This window comes from Acinonyx jubatus, chromosome B4, assembly GCF_027475565.1.
Source record: "Acinonyx jubatus isolate Ajub_Pintada_27869175 chromosome B4, VMU_Ajub_asm_v1.0, whole genome shotgun sequence".
NCBI classification, from domain to species: domain Eukaryota; kingdom Metazoa; phylum Chordata; class Mammalia; order Carnivora; family Felidae; genus Acinonyx; species Acinonyx jubatus.
In genome coordinates, this window is record NC_069387.1 from 111,394,549 (window position 1) to 111,418,493 (window position 23,945).

Genomic DNA, 23,945 nt, shown 5'->3' on the forward strand with positions numbered 1-23,945 from the left:
TTGTCCGTTGGAATTATGATTTGATTTCCTTTTAGAAATGGTACAAGTAATGGTTAGCAACAAGAGTAGTACTGGCTAGTAAGGGGAATTTCAGAATGTTTTGGAAGGCATTTTTTGGTTATATCAATAGTGAGTGTGGAAAGGCATTTCATGAGTGAGAGCAATAAATCTTAACGGTCCTGTAAATGCTCAGAGTTGTCCCATTCAACTTAAATATTTTCCCAGACGTTCAGGTACAGCCATCACATGGAATCATTTATGTTATGCTCTGGTTGTGCACATTGTTTTAGTAGAATTACTGCCCTTGTGTTTTTTAAAAATGTGAAAGCTAGGATACAACATTGATCTTTTAAATTATGTTGTGGGTAGTTTTGTCATCTATTCATTTCATTCCAGAAAGGTAAAGAGTATATATACTATAAAATATTTGTTATAAAAATATTTTTTACCTTATAAAACTGAGATCTAGAGGGTAAGAAATGAAGAAGGCATTAGGGTAGAAAAGCATAAGATTGAGTCTTAGAAACTCCTAAACTAGAAAATGTCCAACAATGGTTATGATAGCAGCTTATATGCTACTGATGTCAAGTTGTTGTGCCTAGGTTTGTTTTAATAGCTTGACTTTCTCGAGTCTCTCAGTGAGCCAGGGAAGCAAATGTTGATTTCAGTGGTATTTTCAATAGTTTCTAGGAGTACCATTTCAAACTATTCAAGGAAAAGCTTCTCCAAGATATTTGTCTGCGGCAGGGTTTCATTGTATGTTGTTGGTAGTAATGGTGGCTTTCTGTCCATGTCAGTCTCTGGAGAATTATTCGTGACATTTCCAAATGGAACTCTTTAAAATTAAAGTGGCATATAAGAAAATCAGTCCAGAAATCCCAGTATTAACAGCTCAAACTTTGACATATTTACATTCCTTTGTATTTTAGCCCATCTGCGCTATATGACTGAAGTCTTGCCCAAAAATGTGACCTTTTGAATAAGCTTTAAATACTCACTGGGCCAGTTAAAACAAATTCTCATGGGCATCAAAGAACCCTCTTTTTAAAGGATGATCAGGATGAAGACATATGTAGCCATCCCTAATGGGATTCTGTCCATCTTCTTAATAATTCAATCACCTGCATAATCATAAAGCTTAAAATATACTCACCTTTGTACTCCTTTTATTTATTAAACAAACACTGACATCTAACTGTATAATACAGAAATATCTTCAAAGACATCTTTCCCCAGTTCTTTTTTTCCTCTGAAGCTAAAGGATGATTAATGCAGATAAGATGTAACTCAAGAGAAAGCATCTTATTAATTAAAATCCTAAGTTGAACAACATAAGAAGATTGTTTCTAACCAATAGCTTAGTAGTTATTTTTCTATGAACAGATATGCATGAATATATGAAGTATCCCATAACTTGCTGCTTGAATGGATGAGGATAGTAATTAATGAATGAATACATGTGTGGAGTAAATACTCACACATGTAAATACTCACACTTTTACTCAGTAAGTACTGACTAAAACCCCATTTTGGGGGTGCCTGGGTGGCCCAGTCGATTGAGTGTCCAACTTTGGCTCAGGCCATGATCTCAGGTCATGATCTTCCAGTTTGTGAGTTCAAGCCTTTCATGGAGCTCTCTGCTGTCAGCCTGGAACTCGCCTCAGATCCTCTGTCCCCTCTCTCTCTGCACTTCTGCTCACACTCATTCTCTCTCAAAAATAAACATTAAAAAAGAACAAAACCTCCATTTTGGAAATATGCTAAGCTAAAACATAAAGACATTCCTAATAATGTTTTTTTGAATAGAAAGAACATAAAGAGAATAGGGGAGCCTGGATGGCTCAGTCGGTTAAGCATCTGACTTCTGCTCAGGTCATGGTCTCACAGTTGGTGCATTCAAGCCATATGTTGGGCTCTGTGCTGACAGCTCAGAGCTTGGAACCTGCTTCAGATTCTGTGTCTCCTTCTGTCTCAGCCCCTTCCCCACTTGCACTCTGCCTCTCTCTCTCAAAAAAAAATGAAGAAACATTTTTAAATAAAAAGATAACATAAAAAGAATATAGTTAATCATATTAGTGTAAATAATTACAAAATTCAAGTGTATTTGTTGTTATGTATGCTTGCCTGGTGCTGTTATTCAGAATTTATATATAAACTCACTTCATTCCTATAACAAATCTATGAAGTGTTTCATACCATTTTACTAAGAATCTTGTTAAGTGACTTGCCCTAGGATACATATGACCTTGGAATACATTATAATAAAAATGCCATTGCTTGAGCTAATGAATAAGATCAGGTGTATTATAGACTTATAAGAGTTAAGACTTTTGTAGCAAGGGGGCACCTGGGTGGCTCAGTTGGTTAAGCGTCCGACTTTGGCTCAGGTTATGATCTCACAGTTTGTGGGTTCGAGCCTTGTGTCAGGCTCTGTGCTGACAGCTCAGAGCCTAGAGCCTGCTTCAGATTCTGTGTCTCCCTCTCTTTCTGCCCCTGCCCCGCTCATGTTCTGTCTCTCTCAGTCTCAAAAAAATAAATAAAACGTTAAAAAATTTTATAAAAAGACTTTTGTAGTGAGTACTGGAAACATGAATTAACTTAAGCAAAGAAGAAGAAGATGAAGACAAAGATGAAGAGGAAGAAGAAGAAGAAGAAGAAGAAGAAGAAGAAGAAGAAGAAGAAGAAGAAGAAAAAGGAAAGAAAGAAAGAAAGAAAGAAAGAAAGAAAGAAAGAAAGAAAGAAAGAAAGAAAGAAAGAAAGAAAAGGAAAGAGAAAAAGGCAGTGTATTTCCCGGACTATCTTGCAGACTCAAGGGTAGGATGGTGGCCAGACCTGTGGAAGGATGAGAATCAAGAATAGAAAAGCTTCTAGGAGTGTCACAAGATTTTTCCTGTTTCTCAAATTATCCTTGGTGCTTGGCTGTGACCTTATTCTTTTTCTCTCTGCTTCCCAACTCATGTGGTCATCAGTGGCTTACAACCCAATTTGTTAAAATTCTGGTCACAAAAGGCAATTAAAATTCCTTCAGTTCAAATTTCAAATTCCTGGAGAAGAAGCTTTGACTGTCCAGATTGAGTCAGGTGATAACTCCTGCTCCAATCAACAGTGTGCTGCTATGTGATTATGTCTAACTCATACTCCACCATCTCCTCTATGGTTGTGCACCACACAGAACCAAGGTGGCCATTGGAAGCCCTTCTGTTACCATGGGGAGTGATAATTTCCAGAATTTTAGGCAGAGACTGTGGTGGACATCTGTCTAAAGAATCATGCACTTGAGATATCAAATATTCAAGAAAGAATCTTGCTAGTTGCTCTCAACACATTCTCCTATGTTGGTCTCTAGTGTTGTGAGATCGTTTTAGTGTATCTGGGTCAGACTGTCAGGTTTTCTGATCAGAAGCTACACTTGAGCCTGTTATCTATATATAGTATTTCAGATTCTAGGGAATTAACATTAAGCTAACTCATAGGAGACAGTTTAAAAGTATATAATCAAATAAATAAAATAAAACTTTAGCCCTGATTTAATACAATGACAAATAGGCCTGAATCAAAGATCGTGACTGATCCTGCATGTAAGACTTCCCAGGACACTAAGTTATAGATCAACTGCCTGATTAAAAAAAAAAAAAAAAATCACATCAGGTAATCATTAACAGGTGAATTGTCCTCTCTCTAAGAAAAGGACATTTCTATCTAAATAGGTAGGACAGACCTCTCCGTCCACACAAGGGAGCAGTGTCCACTACGTAGTGTAGTGTAAACTAAACACTCTTGTTCTTCTCCCTTTTGTATGCAGTCTGCCTCCTCTGAATAGCAATTGCTTTCGTTACATTCCAGACCTAAGGGTGCCATTGTGATCCTATTGGAGTATTTCCTAGGCTTCCGCAATAAAATATTTGCAAATATCTCTTGACAGGTATCATTTTTCAGAGGGATGCTTTCATCTTCTTTATTCTGATTTTTACCAGTTTTACATCAGAGTGACCTTTTGTGTATATGTGTGTGTGACAAGAAATATAGCTTGATTACCATCAAGAACATTCTGTAAACAAAGACCTAAATAAGAGATGTAGTCAAGAATCAGGAAGTGGGTGGGATCAGAACCCAAGTGTGAGTATAAGAGTAAGCAGAGATGGCCCAGGAAGTCTGCCACAAATTTTGCTGGTGTAAGAATCATGTAATGTGCAAATTGGTATGTCTGGAGATGTCAGGCTAGATAAAGATACAAGATCAAGATGTACCTAGGTAAATACAGCATAGTGCAGGATGGCCAAGAACCCATCAGTTGAAATTATAGGGAAGCAATCATATGCCACCTACCAAAATAGTTGCATTTGGTTGTATGAATGATGTACTGCCTAGAGGGCACTTCACATGTTAGTCATAATATATTTGTATACTGATTACAAATTTATGGCAGATAATAACATATGTTGAGGATGGGGTGTCTTTTTCAAATTCACGTCAAGTTGATAGGCTCGAGTGGTACCAATTGCCATTTTTGTATAGGTAGAATGCAAATGCTACTAGAGATTATAAAGGAAACCCAGTTATCTTAACCTCTGATCAATGTTAACAACTCCATTTGTCAAGAGTGGACAACGTAGGGGTGCCTGAGTGACTCAGTTGGTTAAGTGTCCGACTTTGGTTCAGGTCATGATCTCACATGATCTCACAGTTCATGAGCTTGAGCCCCACATCAGGCTCTCCGCTCTCAGCACAGAGCCTGCTTAGGGTCATCTGTCCCTCTCTCTCTCTGCCCCTTCCTCCCTCCCAAAAAAATCAACAACAACAACAAAAAAGAAAGACAGCTTGGGGTGAGGACACCCTGCTCTAATGCGGCCACCGTCAGTAACTCATGCCCCCTCCCCTGGTTCTAAAAAAAAAAAAAAAAAAAGTATGGACAATATATTATGTGCTAGGCATGAAATCAGACATTTCATATTTTGTCTGCAATCAATGCAGACCACCAAGTTTTCCACCTAACTATAGTAACCAGCGCTTGATGGCTTACAATTTTGGTTAAACAGATTCTTAACCTACAATCTGATTCATAATAGCTAAAATTTCTATTCTCATAATTAAAAAAATATTTCTTAGAATTTTATTCATAATTCTAAAGAACCCCCCAGTTTCCACCCCCACATCTGCCTCTCCCTATCGTTGACGTAAATTGTGAGTTTTTAGAACTTCTTTGAATTACCTCAAAATATGTGATATGTGTGGTAGAGAGAGACCAAAGAGAGAAAGAGATCACAAGAAAGCAAGCTTTAGTAATTGAGCTCGAGATGTTGAGAATAGAAGGCAGAGGATGCCTCTATTAACACTGCTTGAACAGCATGGTTCCTATCATCCCTATTGTGGGAGAGACTGACCAATGGTTTATTTTATAATTTGAAAGCCAAACTAAAGGTGAAAGAAAACTCCTGTCTTGCCAATAATTCCAGGCTTGGAGATGCACATGTTCCCGTGGGAGGCACGCAGCAGGTGTGAGAGCAGGGCTATTGCTGTTGGCTGTTGATTACTCTCTGTGTAATTTGAAAAGCTTTCTATTCCCACAGCTTTATGCAATATATCAACAGTAATAGATTCATAATCATTATCCAGCCTACTAGAGGTTTGGCCACTGTGACAGATGTCTTCTCAGTTTCATATTGTGAGCTTTCATTTATTTACCCCCACTCTGAAAAAGATCTTACATAAAAACCTAGCATCAATGTATGTGATATGATGTTTATATTCAATAGTGACATTAGTTACCAATCTCTAATTTCCAATGAGTAATTAATTATTAATTAACCATGATGAGCCAAACACACCAGCACTGATTCAGTATAGTTTATCCTTATTAGAGTTTATGGCAAAGATTACTAGATGATAAACAAACTCTCAGATATGCTTTTGTTTTTAATATTTGCAGTGATCTGTATTTGGGCTAAATATTTAAAGGCATTATTTTCTTTCAGAATCTCAGAGATATTTGTCTTAGTTATTTTTGTGTTTCTTAGATTTTTGTCTTAGAAATATTCCATCACTGTGGAAATGGAGAGTAATCCTCAAACATCTCCACCAGGTCCAGCAGTAACCCCAAGACAGAAAATGTCCAAGCCACCTAAATGGACATCTCTTTGCAAGAAAAATTGCATCCATTCTCAACACTCTATTTTTTCTCTTTCTTAACTCTTACCCAGTGGACTTGTGTCCAACAAATTGATTTCCCTCTATTTATTGTTTAGTTTCTTAACAAATCTTGAGTTTATATATTTACATTAAAAATTCACAACACCAATTGGACTTGAGAAAGTACTTTCAGGGTTCTGGTATTACTTGCATCATTGTGATTCCTTTAACTTTGAACAAAAATTATTGTTATTTTTTTAAGTATTAACCACCTGGTTTACTTTATCTGATTGCTGCCTCTGTTTTCATTTCCAATGAATTTTAAAATGCATTATACTAATTATTTCTTTTAAACAATTTTGAGAATCTTAGAAACAGTCGTGAATAGTAATAATGAATTATATACCTTACGGAGAGAATGAGAGAGAAAAAAAATGCTAGTTCTAAGCAGAAAGCAAGTCCTCTGCATATAAAAATTCTTTTGGTCTTTTTTGTTTATCATCAGATCACCCAGAAAGCACAGGTTAAAAGCTTTAAAAAAAATCCGTCTCCCTCAGTTGAGTCTGAATGCTTTTTGAAGAGCTTACAACATTTCTTCTCCATTTGCATGTTTTCTTATTGCTCTGACAGTAAGTGGGAGGCCAGCTGGAAAGAACTGTGAAAAATATATGCTTGGTATGGATGAGTCTGAGATTTCCATAAGCAGTTCCATTTTCTAGCATCTGAGATCAATTTCTTATAATGACATTGAATAAAAACCTGTTAATGCATCACTTGTAAGCTCTGAAGCTGCTTATTCTACAAAGTGTATCTCCCATTGACTTTCATTTATCCTTCACCTCATTAGGAAGTGTATTTAGTTGTATTAAAATTAATTTACTGAATGACATTAAGAAATATGCCTAAATATTAAGATTGCCTTTTTGGTTCTTCCAATCCATAGGCATGAAATATCTGAGCATTTGTTTGTGTCATCTTCAATTCTTGCATCAGTATTTTACAGTTTCCAGAGTACAGGTATTTCACCTCCTTGGTTAAGTTTACTCATAATTTTTTTTTATTATTTTTGATATAATTGTAAATGGGATTGTTTTCTTAGTTTCTCTTTCTGCTACTTCATTATTGGTATATAGAAATGCAACAGATTTGTGCATATTAATTTTGTATACTGCAATTTTACTGAATTTATTTATCACTTCTAGTAGTTTTTTGGTGAAGTCTTTAGAGTTTTGTTACAATATACCTAGTACCCAAAGTGATCTACAGATTTAATGCAATTTCTGTCAAAATACCAACATTCTTTACAGAACTAGAACAAATAATCCTAAAATATATGGAACCACAAATTATCTGAATAGTCCAAACAATTTTGAGAAAGAAGAGCAAAGCTAGAGGTATCACAATCCTGGATTTCAACATATACTACAAAACTGTAGTAATCAAAATGGTATGGTGCTGGCACAAAAAACTGACACATGGATCAGTGAAACAGAATAGAGAGTCCAGAAATAAATTCATATAGTCAATTAATCTATGGCAAAGAAAGCAAGAATATACAATGGGTAAAAGACAGTCTTTTCAACAAATGGTACTGAGAAAACCAGATATAAGCAAAAGAATAAAACTGGATCACTTTCTTATACCATACACAAAAATAAACTCAAAATGGATTAAAGACCTAAATATGAAATATGAAACCATAAAAATCCTAAAAGAAAAGATAGGCAGTAATTTCTTTGATATTTAGGCATAGAAAATTTTTTCTAGGTATATCTCCTGAGGCAAGGAAAACAAAAGCAAAATTAACTATTGGGGTTAATAAAAAAACTTTTGCACAGCAAAGGAAACTATCAACAAAAGTAAAAGACAACCTACTGAATGGGAGAAGACATTTGCAAATGACATATCCAATAAGGGGTTATTTATCCAAAATATATAAACAACTTCTACAGCTCAACACCAAAAAAAAAAAATAATAATAATAATAATACAATTGAAAAATGGGCAAAAGACATGAACAGATATTTCTCCAAAGAAGAAATACAAATGACCAACAGACACATGAAAAGATACTCAACACTCATCATCAGGGAAATGCAAATCAAAACCACAATGAGATATCACCTTATACTTGTCAGAATGGCTAAAACCAAAAGCTCAAGAAATAACAAGTGTTGGTGAGGATGTAGAGAAAAAGGAACCCTTGTGCACTGTTGGTGGGAATGTAAATTATGCGGACACTGTGGGGAACAGTATGGAGGTTCCTCAATAAATTAAAAATAGAGCTACCCTATGATCCAGTAATTGCATTACTGAGTATTTATCCAAAGAATACAAAAATACTAATTCAAAGGGATAGGTGCACCCCTATGTTTATTGCAGCATTATTTACAGTAGTAAAATTACAGAAGCAGCCCAAGTGTCCATCAATAGATGCATGGATATAGAAGATGTGGTATGTGTTTGTGTGGATATGTGTGTGTGTGTGTGTGTGTGCGCGCGTGTGTGTATACTGGAATATTATTCAGCCATAATAAAAGAATGAAACCTTGACATTTGCAACAGCATGGATGGATCTAGAGAGTATAATGCTAAGCAAAATAAGCAGAGAAAGACAAATATGTGCTATCACTCATATGTTGAATTTAAGAAACAAAGCAAATGAACAACAACAAAAAAAAGAGAGACAAACGAAAAAACAGACTATAGAGAACAAACAGGTGGTTACCAGAGGTGAGGTGAGGGGGGAGATGAGAGAAAGAGGTGAAGGGGATTAAGTATTTATCTTGATGAGCACTGAGTAAAATATGGAATTGTTGAATTGCTATATAGCACACCTGAACGAATACAATACTGTATGTTACCTATACTGGAATTAAAATTAAAATAAATAAAAAACATGCAAAACAAACTGGTAGTTGCCAGAGGGGAGGTGGGTGAGAGAGTGGGTTAAATAGATAAAGGGGATTAAAAGTACACTTACCTTGATAAGCACTGAGTAGTGGATAGAATTGTTGAACATTGTATTGTACACCTAAAACTAATACAACGTATGTTATTATACTTCAATAAAAGAGAGAGAGAGAGAGAAGATCACCTTTGTGTATATATCAAAGGTCCTGGGTCTAATCGGAAATCCCGTGGCAGCTTTCAATTAAAAGAGTAGAAACATGCAGGGTATAGAGATGATACAGAAAAGCATTTTCCATCAGCATATCAAAGGTCGTTTGCCTAGTGGTTGGTTAAAGCCGTGGACTCTGGCAATAAGACCGCTTAGTTGTAAATACCAGATCTTTCATTTAAATCCCATGTGGGCAATATACTTAATATTTCTATACATTGATTCCTTCATCTATCAAATGGGTATAACAATTGTACCTAGATTATTGTGAGGGTTTAGTGTGAATTTATTGACAGTATGTACTAAGGTGTATTAGCTACTATATAAGATTCACAGCATCTCATAAAAGTCAGACTTAATCCACTAGTGTCTGAGATTAACTCCACTTCTCAGACCTAGGGGTTGATTTTTTTTTTCCTTTGAAAGAATGCTCCAACAATAAAACTGTGCAAAAAAAAAAAAAAAAATGGAACACATTCAGAGCTCCATCACCAAAAGGCTTCAATGAAATCTGAATGGACTTTTGTCATGGATAATGAAGAGATAAACCCCACAGCAGATCAGCCATTTCTTGGATGACCGGAGAACCCTTCTAACTGGAAGATGTGATGATTTTCCCTGGGTTTTGAGATTGTTAGAGGGGAAAGTCAGAGGACTCAGAGGATAAATTGGCACATAGGGGAAATTGTTTGATAACAAATCCTTAAAAAAGATTTCCAATGGTAATGTGGTTTTTTTTTTTTTTCTACTGGGATTCCTAGCCAAAAAGGACTTGGCTCTGTGACAGCAGGTTTAGAAATGTACTTAGTTAAGATTTATAGTTTTACCATGTTTGTTAAAAATCTAGCCACTGTGCCCCAGTGGCTGGCTGGAAGGGTGGTCAGATTCTGTTCATAACCTGAAAGAAATTAATCTCCATCCACAACTCATCAGGGTGGACAGAGAGTCAATCTTTAGTTGGATGCCTGTAGTCCCATAATCTCCTTCTCTTTTTCCTTTTCTACTTTTCTTCAGAGTCCAGACTCCATCATGCTTCAGTACTTTTTGATTAAAGTTCCATGCTGAAAGGAATATGTTACATCTTTACCCTCTTCAGAAAGGATCGGCTACAAAACAGACAAAATCATCGAATACCTCTTTTAGCAAAATCCTAATCCTTGAGGATGATTTAAAAAACAAATAAATAAATGAAAGCTTTCCATTGCAACAGTGAAAATGCAAGAAGCATAGGCAAGAAAGAACCACATCCTGCCACAATTTGAGAGAATTAGGAGCGCTTCTCTAAAATCATGTTTGACCCGATATTTCATGATTCTATAATTACTTTCAACTATATAGAAAAATGCAGCCTTACTTCTGCTGAAGGCAGGACCGAATAAAGCAAGACAATTTGCCTAAAAATCAGTTGGTAAAAAAGGGTATTCCAGTGAATTTTAAGGAGACTTTTGGGTGTCCTAAGTTTGAATAATAAAGGAATAGTGGTAAAAAGGAAAAAAAAGAGTGGGAAAGGAAAACAAAGACAAAGGGAAACTTAAATAAAATCTATGGCCTGAGTAAACAGAGTGCAAGTAACTCAAAAGTGCAAGTAACTAACTTTGCTATATTTTAATGCAATTTCTATGTTTTACATGCATTAGGTATGCTGTTTGGCACTATTTGTTTTTCTCTAAATTGTATGTCAGTGATTTAAAAAAAGGAAAGAAACCTCTTTAGTTTTTTTCCATTTTAAATTAAATAATTCAGTGTAATGCTTCAAAAAGTGAAATCTAATCTCACATGACCTCTAAGGTCTTTTTGATCTCTGCTCTTCAAGATACTAGGAGTCTATGACATGCTAAACACGCAACCCAAATCTGCCATGACCAAGTCGATTTCAGATTTCCATTGTTACCAAGCTTGTGGACTAGATGGATACGGACTTTGTAGAGTGGTTTATAATTTATCTGGTTGTCTTTCTGTGCTTAATCCATCTGTGGGAGTGACAGTTTGACATAATCACTAGCTTCAAATAAGTAATTCCATTCACTATCAGTTTTTAATTTTATTTCCTCATTCCTTTATTGATGCAGTAAAATGCTGGTTAATCTGCAGAGCCCAGGCAAGCCTGGTGTTGTCAGTATTAATTTCACACTACTGCATCTTCATGTTTGGTCTTATACAGTAATTAAAGGAAATCATTATAAAGTTGAAATTAAGCTGGGTGTATAATCTTTGGTTTTAGTTTGCATGAGACCAATAGATGATTCATACCAGTCTTTATTATTTTCTTCACATAGCCAAGATTTTCTTTCTCTGGTAGAATATCTAGTCAGGTGCATTTCTTTGTCAATGCTGTTTTTATTTTATAGTGTGCGACCTTCCCCCAAATACCTATCTGTTAGGCAGATGGGAGTTATTCTTTTAACTCTGCAAAGATTTAAATTTTCTAAGAGCAGTGGTTCTCAAAGTATGGCACCCAAAGGAGTAGCATTAAACTCACATGGGGTCTTAGTCTGTTCGGGCTGCTCTAACAGAATGCCATAGACTGGTGGCATATCAACAACAGAAAGTTTATTTATCTGGTAGCAGGTGACTGAGGTTAGGGTGCTAGGTCCGGGTGCAAAATGATCAGTTGAGGACCCTCTTCCAGCTTTCAGACTAATAATCTTTCATTGCAGTCTCCCAAGTTGGAAAGAGGGTTAGGGAACACTCTGGGGTCTTTTTCACAGGGGTCCTAATCCCATTCATGAGGGCCCCACCCTGTGACTTAATTACCTCCCACAGGTTCCACGTCCTCATACCGTCACTTTAGGATAGTAACATGAATTTTAGGGGGACACACAAACATTCAGTCCGTAAACACGAGGTCTTGCTAAAATGTAAATTCTGTCAAATCAGAAACCCTGGAAACAGGGCCCAGCAATCTGTTTTAACAAGCCTCCTAAGTGATTCCAATGTATGCTAAAATTTGAGAACCACTGAGTTTGACTATTTATTTACTTATTTAGAATTAGAATTTTTAAAGAATTTCACTCACTGTATCTACTTTACCATCATGACATCCTGTGGAGTGGCACCATTAACCCCATTTTATAAATGAAGGAAGAGGGGCTTAGAAAACTTCAAAGAGTTGCTTAAATTCACAGAACTGGTAAATTGTAAGACTTGGATTTAAACCTGAAATTTCATAATGTTTTTTTCTGCCATGTTTATGGATTTCAAAAATATCTCAAAGGAAATATCCTGTGGATGCCCAGTATATAAATGAGATAACATCAGATCATTCTTTTATTGAAATGAAGTTATATGGGAATATAACTTTCATAAAATCACATCCACTTAGTCCACATCCCTTTTCCCCATACACACACCGTCACCTCTTCGCATAGCGGACACTCGGCTGTCTGGGTAGATTCTTCAAACGATAATACACAGGCTCCACTTTAGATTCTCTCTTTATTGGTAAATGCCTTGAATGTCATGATAAGTGATTAAAACTTCAGTGTTACAAATCGGTGAGTCTGCCCTTCAGTGCCATGGATGGATACTCAGTGGTGGAGGGACAACTGGAATTTTGCAAGCGGTCCACCCATCTAGAAGCATGGGAAGCAGTGACTTTAGACAGGATGAATATCTTTCAATATGTAACACAAATATTCAGATGCCTAGAGATTAATAAAATACCGATTTATCTCAGGGTACACTAGATTCAGAGTAATTTTATGCCATCATGGATTTCCTCAAGCAACAGATTCCAAAAGTTCAACTACCAGCACATAGGCATTTGCAGAGTTTATTGATGTTATAAGGGAAATTTGGACTCAAAGTTTGGCATTTCTTGCCATTTATGCTTCTTGGTCTATACCACCTGTCTTCATTCAAATTCAGGGCTTAATTTACCTTGACTATCAAAATAACTTGGGTGACCATGTAATTTATCATCTAAACTAGGATACTTTTGAGAGTGAAAGAGGGCACTATTAATAATTACACTGGGATAGCTGCCATAAACCAGGGCAGTCCTAAGCAAACAGAGAAGTATGGTGATCCCAGCAAAAACCACTTCCTTCCCACCTCTGGCCTCTGTCTTTTGCTACCCAATGTGCATACGGTTTGCATGGTTAATACATAATCCTGGTCATGTCACTCCCTTGCTCAAAGGTCTCCTCATTCCCTGACACAAGAGAATTTAGGTTATTTACACTGACATTTAAGATCCTACAGGATGTCAGGATTTTCATTTTAGTCACTTTCTCTAGTCAAGACTGGTTACATAATTTTTGAGGGCCAGTGAAAAATGGAAATCTAGGATCCCTTGTCCAAAACTGATTACAGATTTCAAAATGGCAACCACAAGGTAATAAGCCAAGGGTAGGGCCCTGTGTAGCTGTACAAGTCATATGACCAGGGACTCTGACCTGGCCTCCAACTAAACCAGCCCATCCGCCAGCCTCTCACACATTTGGCACTCTCCTCCCTCTCTCAGGTCCTCCTTGGAATGCCTCATTCCTCGTTTCTATCCTTTGAAACTCAATTTGTACTTTGAAGTCTGGCTTGGAAACTGTTTCTTCCCCCATAAAGTCTATCTTAATTCCACTCATTTCTTCTTCCTTAAAACCCCCAATTCTGTTTTATCTGCCTACTTCTCTTGGGTCATATTGTATTACTTTGATCATCTTCTTCTGTTACCTTAATCATCCGCACCACCTAGTTTCCAATTCAGTTTAGTTATAGAAACATAGTAAGAATTCCAAGAATCCTTGCTGAATGAATGTACTGGCAAATTTTTAATTTCACTTCATTTCCAAATATGCAGATTATTATTATTTTCTGACAATAATCCCAGTTTCATTATACATTCTTTAATATTGCCCAAGTATATATTGGCTTATCTTCATTTGGAGGAAATTCTTTGATTTTTACTTCAATGTATACATATACTACCTAAAATTTCCTTTCTTCTTGTACAGTGTGGAAAAGGAAAATGCTACTCACTAGGCACATATCAAGTGCCAAATAATGTAATAGAAACTTTTACAAAATATATATAACTTAGTACTTGCAAAACCCATGTGTTAATATACCCAGATTACAAATGACGAAATAAAGATCCAAGGAGGTAAAGTCATCTGCCCAAAATCACACAGTCAGTGAGAGAGTCAGAAGTTAGAACAATATCTGTTGGTCTCTGTCTGTGCTTCCCACCATACAACACTACTTTCATAAGAACAGCTCTAAGTGATAGGTAGTAACAACCTGTCAGCTTAACATTCAGTTTATGAAAAGATGGCAACAAACTGCTAAAGTCTATGACTGGGCATTTCCACAGTGGCATCCACCTGGCTGAATCTGTTCCCTATGTTTCAGGTAAGGAGATGAGCCATCCTCGGGCTATGGTCAGTTCTGAGGCCACTGTAGGCAATTAGGTGGCCTGGCAGCATGGCCAAGGGTATCCACACAATCCTCATCTCCTTTCTCTTCTGAATAGGACAGGATACATTACAACTTTATGCTGTCTCTAGTAATGTTCTGCAGACTGTAAATATTTGTTGGCTAAAAGTGAGTAAATGGAGACATTATAAAACTCCTGAATTCCCACAGTTGACTCTAATTAGAAACATCTCAGCCAACAATTCCAGATGTAAATACACACTCAGGATCCTACAAGGGGCCACACAGCCCCTCTACCACCCAAGGCCTCCCTTAGGCAAAGATGGTTTCTTTTCAGAGATCCCAAATCTTGATTACAACATATCCTTAGTTGTTGAATCTTGGTGATGTTACAGATCTTGCCTTTGGATCAGAATTCATAATTTTGATTATGTGCAGCCCCAAGAATTGCCCTCAGAATCAACACATTTCATTTGCATTTGACACTTAGGAAATAGCTGGTGCTCAAGAAAAAAAAAAACTCATGGTTATGAGAAGCTCACTTTAGGGCATTTACTCTGGGTGGAAGTGAGGGCCTAAGGTCTCTAGGAAGTGGGAACAGGTCAGAACAATCAGAAAGGGTTATGTTTAACTAACTAATTAGAAACCTCACTCTCTAAAATAAGGAGGCCCTCGTAAGGTCAACAGTACCCCTGGGGTGAATGGGGCTTTTTAACTCATACTTCAGAGACTGTCTGCCCCCATTTTCTCTTCAGATCCTGTGTTATTTCTCAGATTTTCACTTCACTTCTGAGGCAGATCACAGAGACAGAAGAAGAGTTAGTGAGACTATTTCCCTTCTAACACTAGTATTGATCTGTTCTTTGAGATTCAGCTCTAAAGTCAAATTTCTCTGAAGTTTCCTCAATTCCCAAAGAAGAAGATACAACATGTTGTAGTAGAAAAGATTATGGAGTTTGGATCCAGTTCAAATGCTGATTCTTTGATCTACCTGCTGGTGACCCCGAGCACATAACCTAACTTCTCTGATCCTCAGATAGCTTGGATGATGATCCTTACCCAATCAGATTTTTATTTGATGGTACCTGGTTAATAAATGTTGGCTCCCTTCCCCTCACCATATCCCCATTGTAACCAGTACCATCATTAACTTATTTTAGACTTTCCTTATATTCGGGTTTGAAAATACATGACTTGTGTTTTCTCCTATGATGCAAACTGCCTTTCAAGAAAGGAAGATGTGCATCCTTGTAGGCTTCATGTATATTTTACAACATATGTTCAGTGCATGCTCTTTACAAGGAATTACTTTTTATTCATGGAAAAGGAATAAACTTTGCCTCAAAATGCAAAGCAAATAATCACTAATATAGACATTTACCCAAAGAAGATATACAAATCACCAACAGTTATATAAAAGGGTGTTCGACATCATTTATCATCGGGCAAATACATACCAAAAGCATAATGAGGTCACCTGTTATAATGACTATTAGAAATAAAACACAAAAAGAAAAAAGGCAAGAAAGAGAAACAAAATAACAAGTGTTGGCAAGGATGTGGAAAAACTGGAGCCCTTGTGGACCATGTGGGGGAACATAAAATGGTGAAGCCTCTATGGAAAACAGTATGAAGGTTCCTTAAAAGTTAAAAAGAGAGTTACCATATGATCCGGCAATCCCACTTCTGGGTATTTATTTATTCAAAAGAATTGGGAATAAGATCTCCAAGAGATATTTGCGCTTTGACATTCATTTCAGCATTCTCTACAATAGCCAAGAAATGGAGACAATCTGAATGTCCATTGACAGAGGAATGGATAAAGAAAATAGAGTATATACATACACTGGAGTATTATTCAGCCTTTTGGAAGAAGCAAATTCTGTCATATGCTGGAACACCGATGAACCTCAAGAACATGATGTTAAGTGAAATAAGGTAGTCACAGAAGGACAAATACTATATGATTCCATTTACTTGAGATATCTAAAACAATCAAACTCATAGATGCAGAAAGTAGATTGATGGTTGCAGGGGCTGGGAAGGGGGAAATGGGGAGTTGCTTTTCAAATAGGTGTAGATTTTCAGTCATGCAAGATGAAGAAGTTCTAGATATCTGCCGTACAACAATGTGCATATAGTTAACACTACTATATTGTGCACTTAAACAATTGATAAAAAGATAGATTTCATGTTAGGTGTTTTTTACCACACACAAAATTATTATTAATAATAATAATGAATACTAGATCTGGTTGCTTGTAAACTTCTTATATTTAGTACTTTCTTTAAAAAAAACTTGAAAGAATGGAAATATTTTTAGTGCCTTACTATTTTAGTACCCTGGGACTAAAGAAAGTCAAAATGTAGTATTCTCTGACCAGCACTAGCCTCTAAATAGTGGTCCTTGATCTGAGTATCACAACAGTCAAACCAAGAGATCAGACCATATATAGTTGAACAGTTAAGAGCTCAAGCTAAAACAGCAACTGTCAATCTCATCTCTTATTGGCTTCTTCCTTTGAGCAACTTACCTTTATTTACTCAGATATACAATGTAAATAACAGGGCACCTGGGTGGTTCAGTTAGTTAGGCATCCAGCTCTTGATTTTGGCTCAGGTCATGATCTCATGGTTCGTGAGTTCAAGCCCCGCTTCCGGCTCCAAGCTGAAGGTGCAGAGCCTGCTTGGGATTCTCCCCCTCGCTCTGGCCCTCCCCTGCTCTCGCTCTCTCTCTCTCTCTCTCTCTCTCTCTCTCTCTCTCTCTCAAAATAAATAAATAAATTTTCTTAATAACATTTGAAAAATAAATGAATCAAATGCAGATGATACTAATGCTTCTCTCATAGTATTGTTAGAATGATTACATGAGAGAATACATCTAAAGTACCTAGCTCAGTCAATATAATACTATTAGTTTGGACTCACAATAGGTAAAGAACTCAGATTGCACATGAGAATGCATGTGAATGTGTTTGCGCACTTAATTATCTTGTTTCATGCAGGTTAATGCTGTGAAAGCATAACCCTCATATTTCTGCCCATGATGTATTTATTTTGTCAAATTCAAATTTTTTTCAAAGTGAGTCACTTTAATCTTTCATCTACAAATTATGAACTCTTTTTAAGACAGATTACATCTACTTTTTTCTGTTCTGATCTCCCTTCCTTTTATCTACCCCCAAATCTAGCAGTACAGCTGATCTATTGTAGGCTTTCAGCAGCATTTTTTTGAATGAATAAATATTTACAAATTTAATTTTTAAAATTTCTTAGTTTATTTTGAGAGACACAGAGACAGTGTGAGTGGGGGAGGGGCAGAGAGCGAGGCTCAAGAGAGAGAATCCCAAGCAGGCTCTGTGCTGGCAGCGCAGAGCCCGATGTGGGCTCGAACTCATGAAACCGCAAGATCATGACCTGAGCTGAAACCAAGAGTCAGACGCTTCATCAACTGGGCCACCCAGGCACCCCTATGGATTTAATTTTTAGAAACAAGTGCTGCAATTATTTCATCAGAAGAGAACGGAACTTGCTTGTTTCTTCTCCAAGCATTTCAAATCCTTGCCTTCTGAGGAGCTATTGATGGAAGAGTTTCTTTTTATAGAACTATACAGTCAGGAAGATTATAAGCGGCCTGAAAGTTCATTCATTATAGTTTATAGACCTATAAGACAGGAAATTAAAACCCGAATAGACCTATAGAATTGACTATCAAGGACTTGGGGCAGGGTCTTCTGGTGTCTATACCTGGCTGCATTTGACTAAGATCTCTGGCTTCACTACAGCCAAGACCGTAGCTAATATAACAGCTTTCAGTGGACCTCAGAGTATTTCTGTCTATGGGGAAATATGTTAGCATTTACTCCATTGTACCCTCTAAACATCTCTTCCCTCCTCTCTTCAAAATCACACACACACACACACACACACACACACACACACACACACACGCACAATTTTACATTTGCAAAGTCCTTTTGACCACCAGGGGGCCTTCATGAGAAAGGGCAAGCCTGGAAAGAACTCTTAAGAGTTCCCCCTCATTCTGTCAAGGAACCTTTGTATGGATTGCTAGAATACGAAAAATATCACCTTTCAGAAACCAGAGGCTTTCCTTAAATGACAGTACTATAGCTGTGTAAAGTCATTCTGTCAGTAAAATATAGGTTAGCATAAAAATGTAGATTCAGTACATTTTCATTCACTCACTGAATTCACATTGTCATTTCCCTTCACAGTGACCGGATCGTTAATAATTTTAAGGAATTATTAATTTTTTGCATTTGCATGATTTATAAGGTATATAAGTGATTAATACAGTAGTATATGCATATAATTTATCATTATATGTTTACACATACATTGGAATAGGAGTTATTAATTTTGGATGAGATAAATGGTATTGTGGGTTTCTTTTAAAGTCTTTAGCCTTTAGAAATATATTTTAACTATTTGTGGATGAAAATGAAACAGTGTCCAAGATTTGGTTCAAAATATTTCAAAAAGGCAGAAGTATGTGCGAAAATAGATTTTAAAAATGTGGCCATGTGCATTATATAATGATCCAAACAATGCAAAATACTTTATATGTTACATGTCTATATATGTAATATAACCTCAAATGATATAGGTAGATGGGTAGAGTAATGAAAAGCTTATGACAAACCTCAACCATAAATGCTGGCCAGATTTTTAGGATAGGATTACAGATAATTTTTATCTTCTTTGACTTTTTTCTGCATTTTACATAACAAATATGTATGAGTAATATAATCAAGAAGACACTAGTGTTCAAAAATTACAAGTATTTGGAGACACTAAAATTGTATAAAGATGACATATACACATAGCTCCATCTACTTCCCTCTAGTATGTTATAGAAGGTAGTCATGTCAAACCACTGCCAGGATTTAGCAAAAGGTTAGATGTTTTATATGCAAACTACAGGCAGGTTCTTTCTTTCCCCCATGAGTATTTATGCCTTAAGAACTTCCTAGAATAGTCTTCAGTCAAGGAAGATCACTTTCACCCGCTAGATATTTGGCCATGTTTGGCAACATATGTAGTTGTCACAACTGACATCTAGTGGGTGGAGACCAGGGATGCTGCAAAACATCCGACTGTATACAGGAGAGCCCCCACAACACAGCCCAAGTTATCAACACTCCCAAATTGAAAAACCCTGTCTTACAGTCGTATTATTTCAGACCTGGAAAAAGTCTTAGTTCCATATAGTACTTTCATAGTTAAGGTCAGAAAGCTAAAAATAATTCATTTTTCCCTCAATTAGTATAAAGTAGAATACTATCTGCTAGTGAATCAGACCTGAATCAGTGAAAATCCTATAAAGAATAGCTCATGGTAAACATTTCTCCTGACATTTATATTTTGTGATATCTAGAGCCTTCAGCTGAGAAGATTCTTAACTCAAAAATACTAGTGTAGTTAGCTTGGGCCTTTCCTTTGCCCAAAGTAAGTGCTCAGCGAATTAGTGCTCTAATCCAGACCATATTCATTCATTACAGTAATAAACTTGGTCTTTGCCTCAGAACTTGGTTCAAACTTCATTGCCCCAGTTAGACCTGTTGAAAGAGATTTTGTTAGGAAGACTTGTTATGAATGAATGATCCTAGCCAGTTACAAATGTGGAAGATCAATTCAGACACCAATTTTTCAGCAGTTTTAAATTGAACTCTCTCAATATCTTTGAGAAAACACAGAGCCTTTATAGAGCTACACAGAGGAGTGAAAACGACAAGGCTAACTAACCTACTGTACTTAGAGAAGTAAGGTTTCCAAACCTCAATAATACCAACGTAATAGCGAAACAAGAACCAATAGTCAGTCAATGATTTAATGACTTATGCATGATTTTAAATAGTCCCTTACAGAAAATCAAGCCCCAAACCGTCCTCATAGATTCATGAGTCTGAGCATGGACTTTCAATGGTTGGCACCATCACAAAAATAGAGATGGTCATTCATGTTATGCCTCCAGTTGGAGAATACATCACAACTTGTATTTTTTCCTCCCTTCCAAAAAAAGAACTTGAATTTAGTCAAATCTCTATCCAACTACCAATTTACCCAAAATCCAGACAAGAATTTCTATGGATCAAATGACCCATGTTTAAAAAACATTTTCAAAAGGAATAAAGGTAGAGGAAGAATGTTTAGATGAAAAAGACTTACATAGCACATTAATGAAAAGCAGGCAAAATACAGTGCCTAAGAATGCATATTTGAGTGAAAAACTGAAAATTTTAAAGAAAGTTATTAAAATATAGGGCAGAGGTTTCTCTTAGGTAAGAAGAAGAGTGCTTGATTCATACAGGATACCTGGTGTATCACTTGAGTTACTTTCAAATATCTGTGTCTTAATCTAAGTGATAGATGCATCATGAAAAGCTATTAAGCTCTACATATGTTGTATGCAGTTTCCTGTATGTCTTATAACAAATATCTTATTAAAATTTTACTTTACAATGAATAATTATTTTATAAAAGCAAATCATTTATAGTCTAACATTTGCCCAAATAGCTGAGGTTGTCTCGCATACAGAATTGGGGAATGACATACGAAAGTCATGTGTAGTGGCCATGTTACATAAGGTAGGCATTGCCCACTCAGATGACATCATGCAAATAGAGTTTGAGATAAATGTTCTTAAGCTGTACTTTCCACACACATCCTTTGCCTCACATTCATAGCGTCTTACCACTTTAGCTGACACAAGCTGGGGAAAAAATGACTTTTTAATATAAAAGGTGGGTGTTCCCATAATTGTAGTGCTTAATCACTATTTCTATGACAGTTTACTACCATTGGAAACTCATATCTCTAATCCATCATGTGTAATGATAAGTAATGCATGTTTAGCAAAATTACATTAGCATTTCATTAAATATACACGGTAAAATTGGTGACATTTCAAAGGCCCTAATGACTTGTCATTTACTGGAATTGTTTAGGTCAGTAACTGTGATGGCATTGCCCATTTTTAGCCAAGTCTCAATTACCCATCAGTAGATGATCCACAAGACATTGCGTTATAATTCACATCAACAGTCATTTCTTCTTGGCTGCAGATGTAAGTCTAGAGGGACGCTTTAGAAAGCATTTGCTCCAGTGCCCAATTACACGATGAGGAAAATAAGACTCAACCAGATTAAAAGACTTGTCCATGGTCAATCATGTGATAAATGCTGAAAAGGTGAGACTAGAATCCAGTTTTGCTTGATGCCTGGACCAGCGTTCTCACCACCAGAACCTCTCAAATAATTTACACGCTGTGCTCTCTTTCAGATTTTTCAGGATTTAATCTGTTTAGTGATGTTTACCCCACACATGTTACTTGTGACCCAGAAATACTACCACTACCACTACGGCTACTACCATGTAGGGGAAAACTGTACTTCAGTGGAAAAGTATACAATCTTTAGCACATGGCTCTTCATTTTAAAATTTTGATTCCATGGAGCTGTTTTATTATTTTATAAACTGTAGATAACATAGCAACGTAAGAAGATCTCATCTGTAGATATGTAAGCTCTACCCAGCAAGCATTCAATTATTCTCCCTCCTCCCTTCCTCCAGAAGAAGCCAGTTTTGGCCCCTTTTTCACATTCATTTTGATATTCCTAATTAATTAGTTTATGTAGGGGTGCCTAGGTGGCTTAGTCAGTTGAGCGCCCAACTCTTGATTTCCACTCCATGCTGGGCAATAAGCCTGATTAAGATTCTCTCTCTCCCCACTCTACTGCTCTCCCCCATTTGAGCATTCTCCCTCCCTCCCTCCCTCTCTCTCTCTCTCTCTCTCTCTCTCTCTCTCTCTCTCTCTCTCAAAATAAAAAAAGTAAAGTAAAATAAAATAAAAATAAATGTGTATATTCTTTGGGTTCCCTTTTGAACTTGTTATAGCATATGCTTGGTTTCTTCACTGATTAAGAAATTAAATAAAATTTACCATATGTTCCAAGGGAACCCGGGTGGCTTAGTTGGTTAAGTGTCTGACTCTTGATTTTGGCTTAGGTCATGATCTCATGACTTGTGAGATCGAGCGCTGTGTTGGATTTAGAGCTGACAGCACAGAGCCTTCTTGGGATTTTCTCTTACCCTGTCTCTCTGACCCTCCCCTGCATGTGCACTCTCTCTCAAAATAAATAAATAAACATTTTTTTTAAAAAATTGACACGTGTTCCTTTTATATCTCTGTAAAAGTCGTGATTTGACTGTTTTTCAAAAATTACCTTTTAAAACTGTTACTACTATTATTATTACTCTTATAATTTCTACTACAAGAGATATCAATACTACTGAATTAATTAGAGGCTTTATGCTAGCAGAAGTTCACCATATTCTTCAAATTGGGCCAATAATTTGCTTGCTCACGTAATCTTCACAAAAAATTGTAAGAGGTAGATAATCCTATTATTAACCCTCTTTTATGAAGAAAGAACCTGAGGCACAGAGAAGTTAATTCACTTGCACATGTAACACAGTGGGTATCTTGCCTAGATTTTGATATCCAGTTGCATCTAACCCCAGAACTCATGCTTTTAGTTATAATACTGTACTGATTATCAACACAACACCACTTAAGCAAAATTATTACCTCCACAGGAGAATGGAAGCAGAAATATCAACCATCTATAAAGAGGTTGGACAACTCAAGTTAAGCTGAAGTTTGTACCGGTTTATCATATGACTTTCTTCAAATGTAGACTGAAATATGGGAGCACCTAGGTGGTTCAGTTGGTTGAACATCAGACTCTTGATTTCAACTCAGGTCATGATCCCTGAGTCCTGGGATTGAGCCCCACATCAAGCCCCACGTCTAACCCCATGTCAGGCTCCACACTAAGCATAGAGCCTGTTTGGGATTATCTCTCTCTCTCTCTCTCCCCTCCCTTCTTCCCCGATCCCCCACTCTCGCTCTCTCTCTCTAAATAAAAAAAACAATTAGACTGAAATATGTATCTGAATCTGCGCAGTGATGAGGGGGGAATCGCCACAAAGTCAAGACAGTAAAGTTGAATCTATTTGACCCTTCTAAGTTTATTATTAAATAAAAAAATAGTTGAATACCTAAGGTAACAGAACTCTAAATAATGAGGTGCAGATATGCAAGAAAAGTTATTCTCCACATGGCGGTAGAAAAAAAAAAACGTGTTAGAATTTTGCTATCAGAGGTTATGTATTTCCTAAGTTCCTACATTGTTATTTAAAATTATGATTAGACAATATCACTGAGTAACTGTACTCTCTAGTTATATACAAATGCACCTTTATTTATCCAACAGAGACACTTTCAAGAGGTTACCTCTA

At 36.6% G+C, this 23,945-nt stretch overlaps 1 long non-coding RNA gene across 4 annotated transcripts in view; it reads left to right on the top strand.

Moving 5' to 3' along the window:
* Window positions 1–23,945, top strand: part of LOC128316458 (uncharacterized) — a 94,241-nt gene that overhangs the window by 15,698 nt on the left and 54,598 nt on the right. For 3 of the 4 annotated variants that reach the window (XR_008300394.1, XR_008300393.1, XR_008300395.1), the window contains one exon: window positions 7,070–7,143. The exons of the other annotated variant lie outside the window; for it this stretch is intronic. This is a non-coding gene — a long non-coding RNA (uncharacterized LOC128316458). The remainder of the gene's footprint in view (window positions 1–7,069; window positions 7,144–23,945) is intronic. 4 annotated transcript variants of the gene reach the window in all.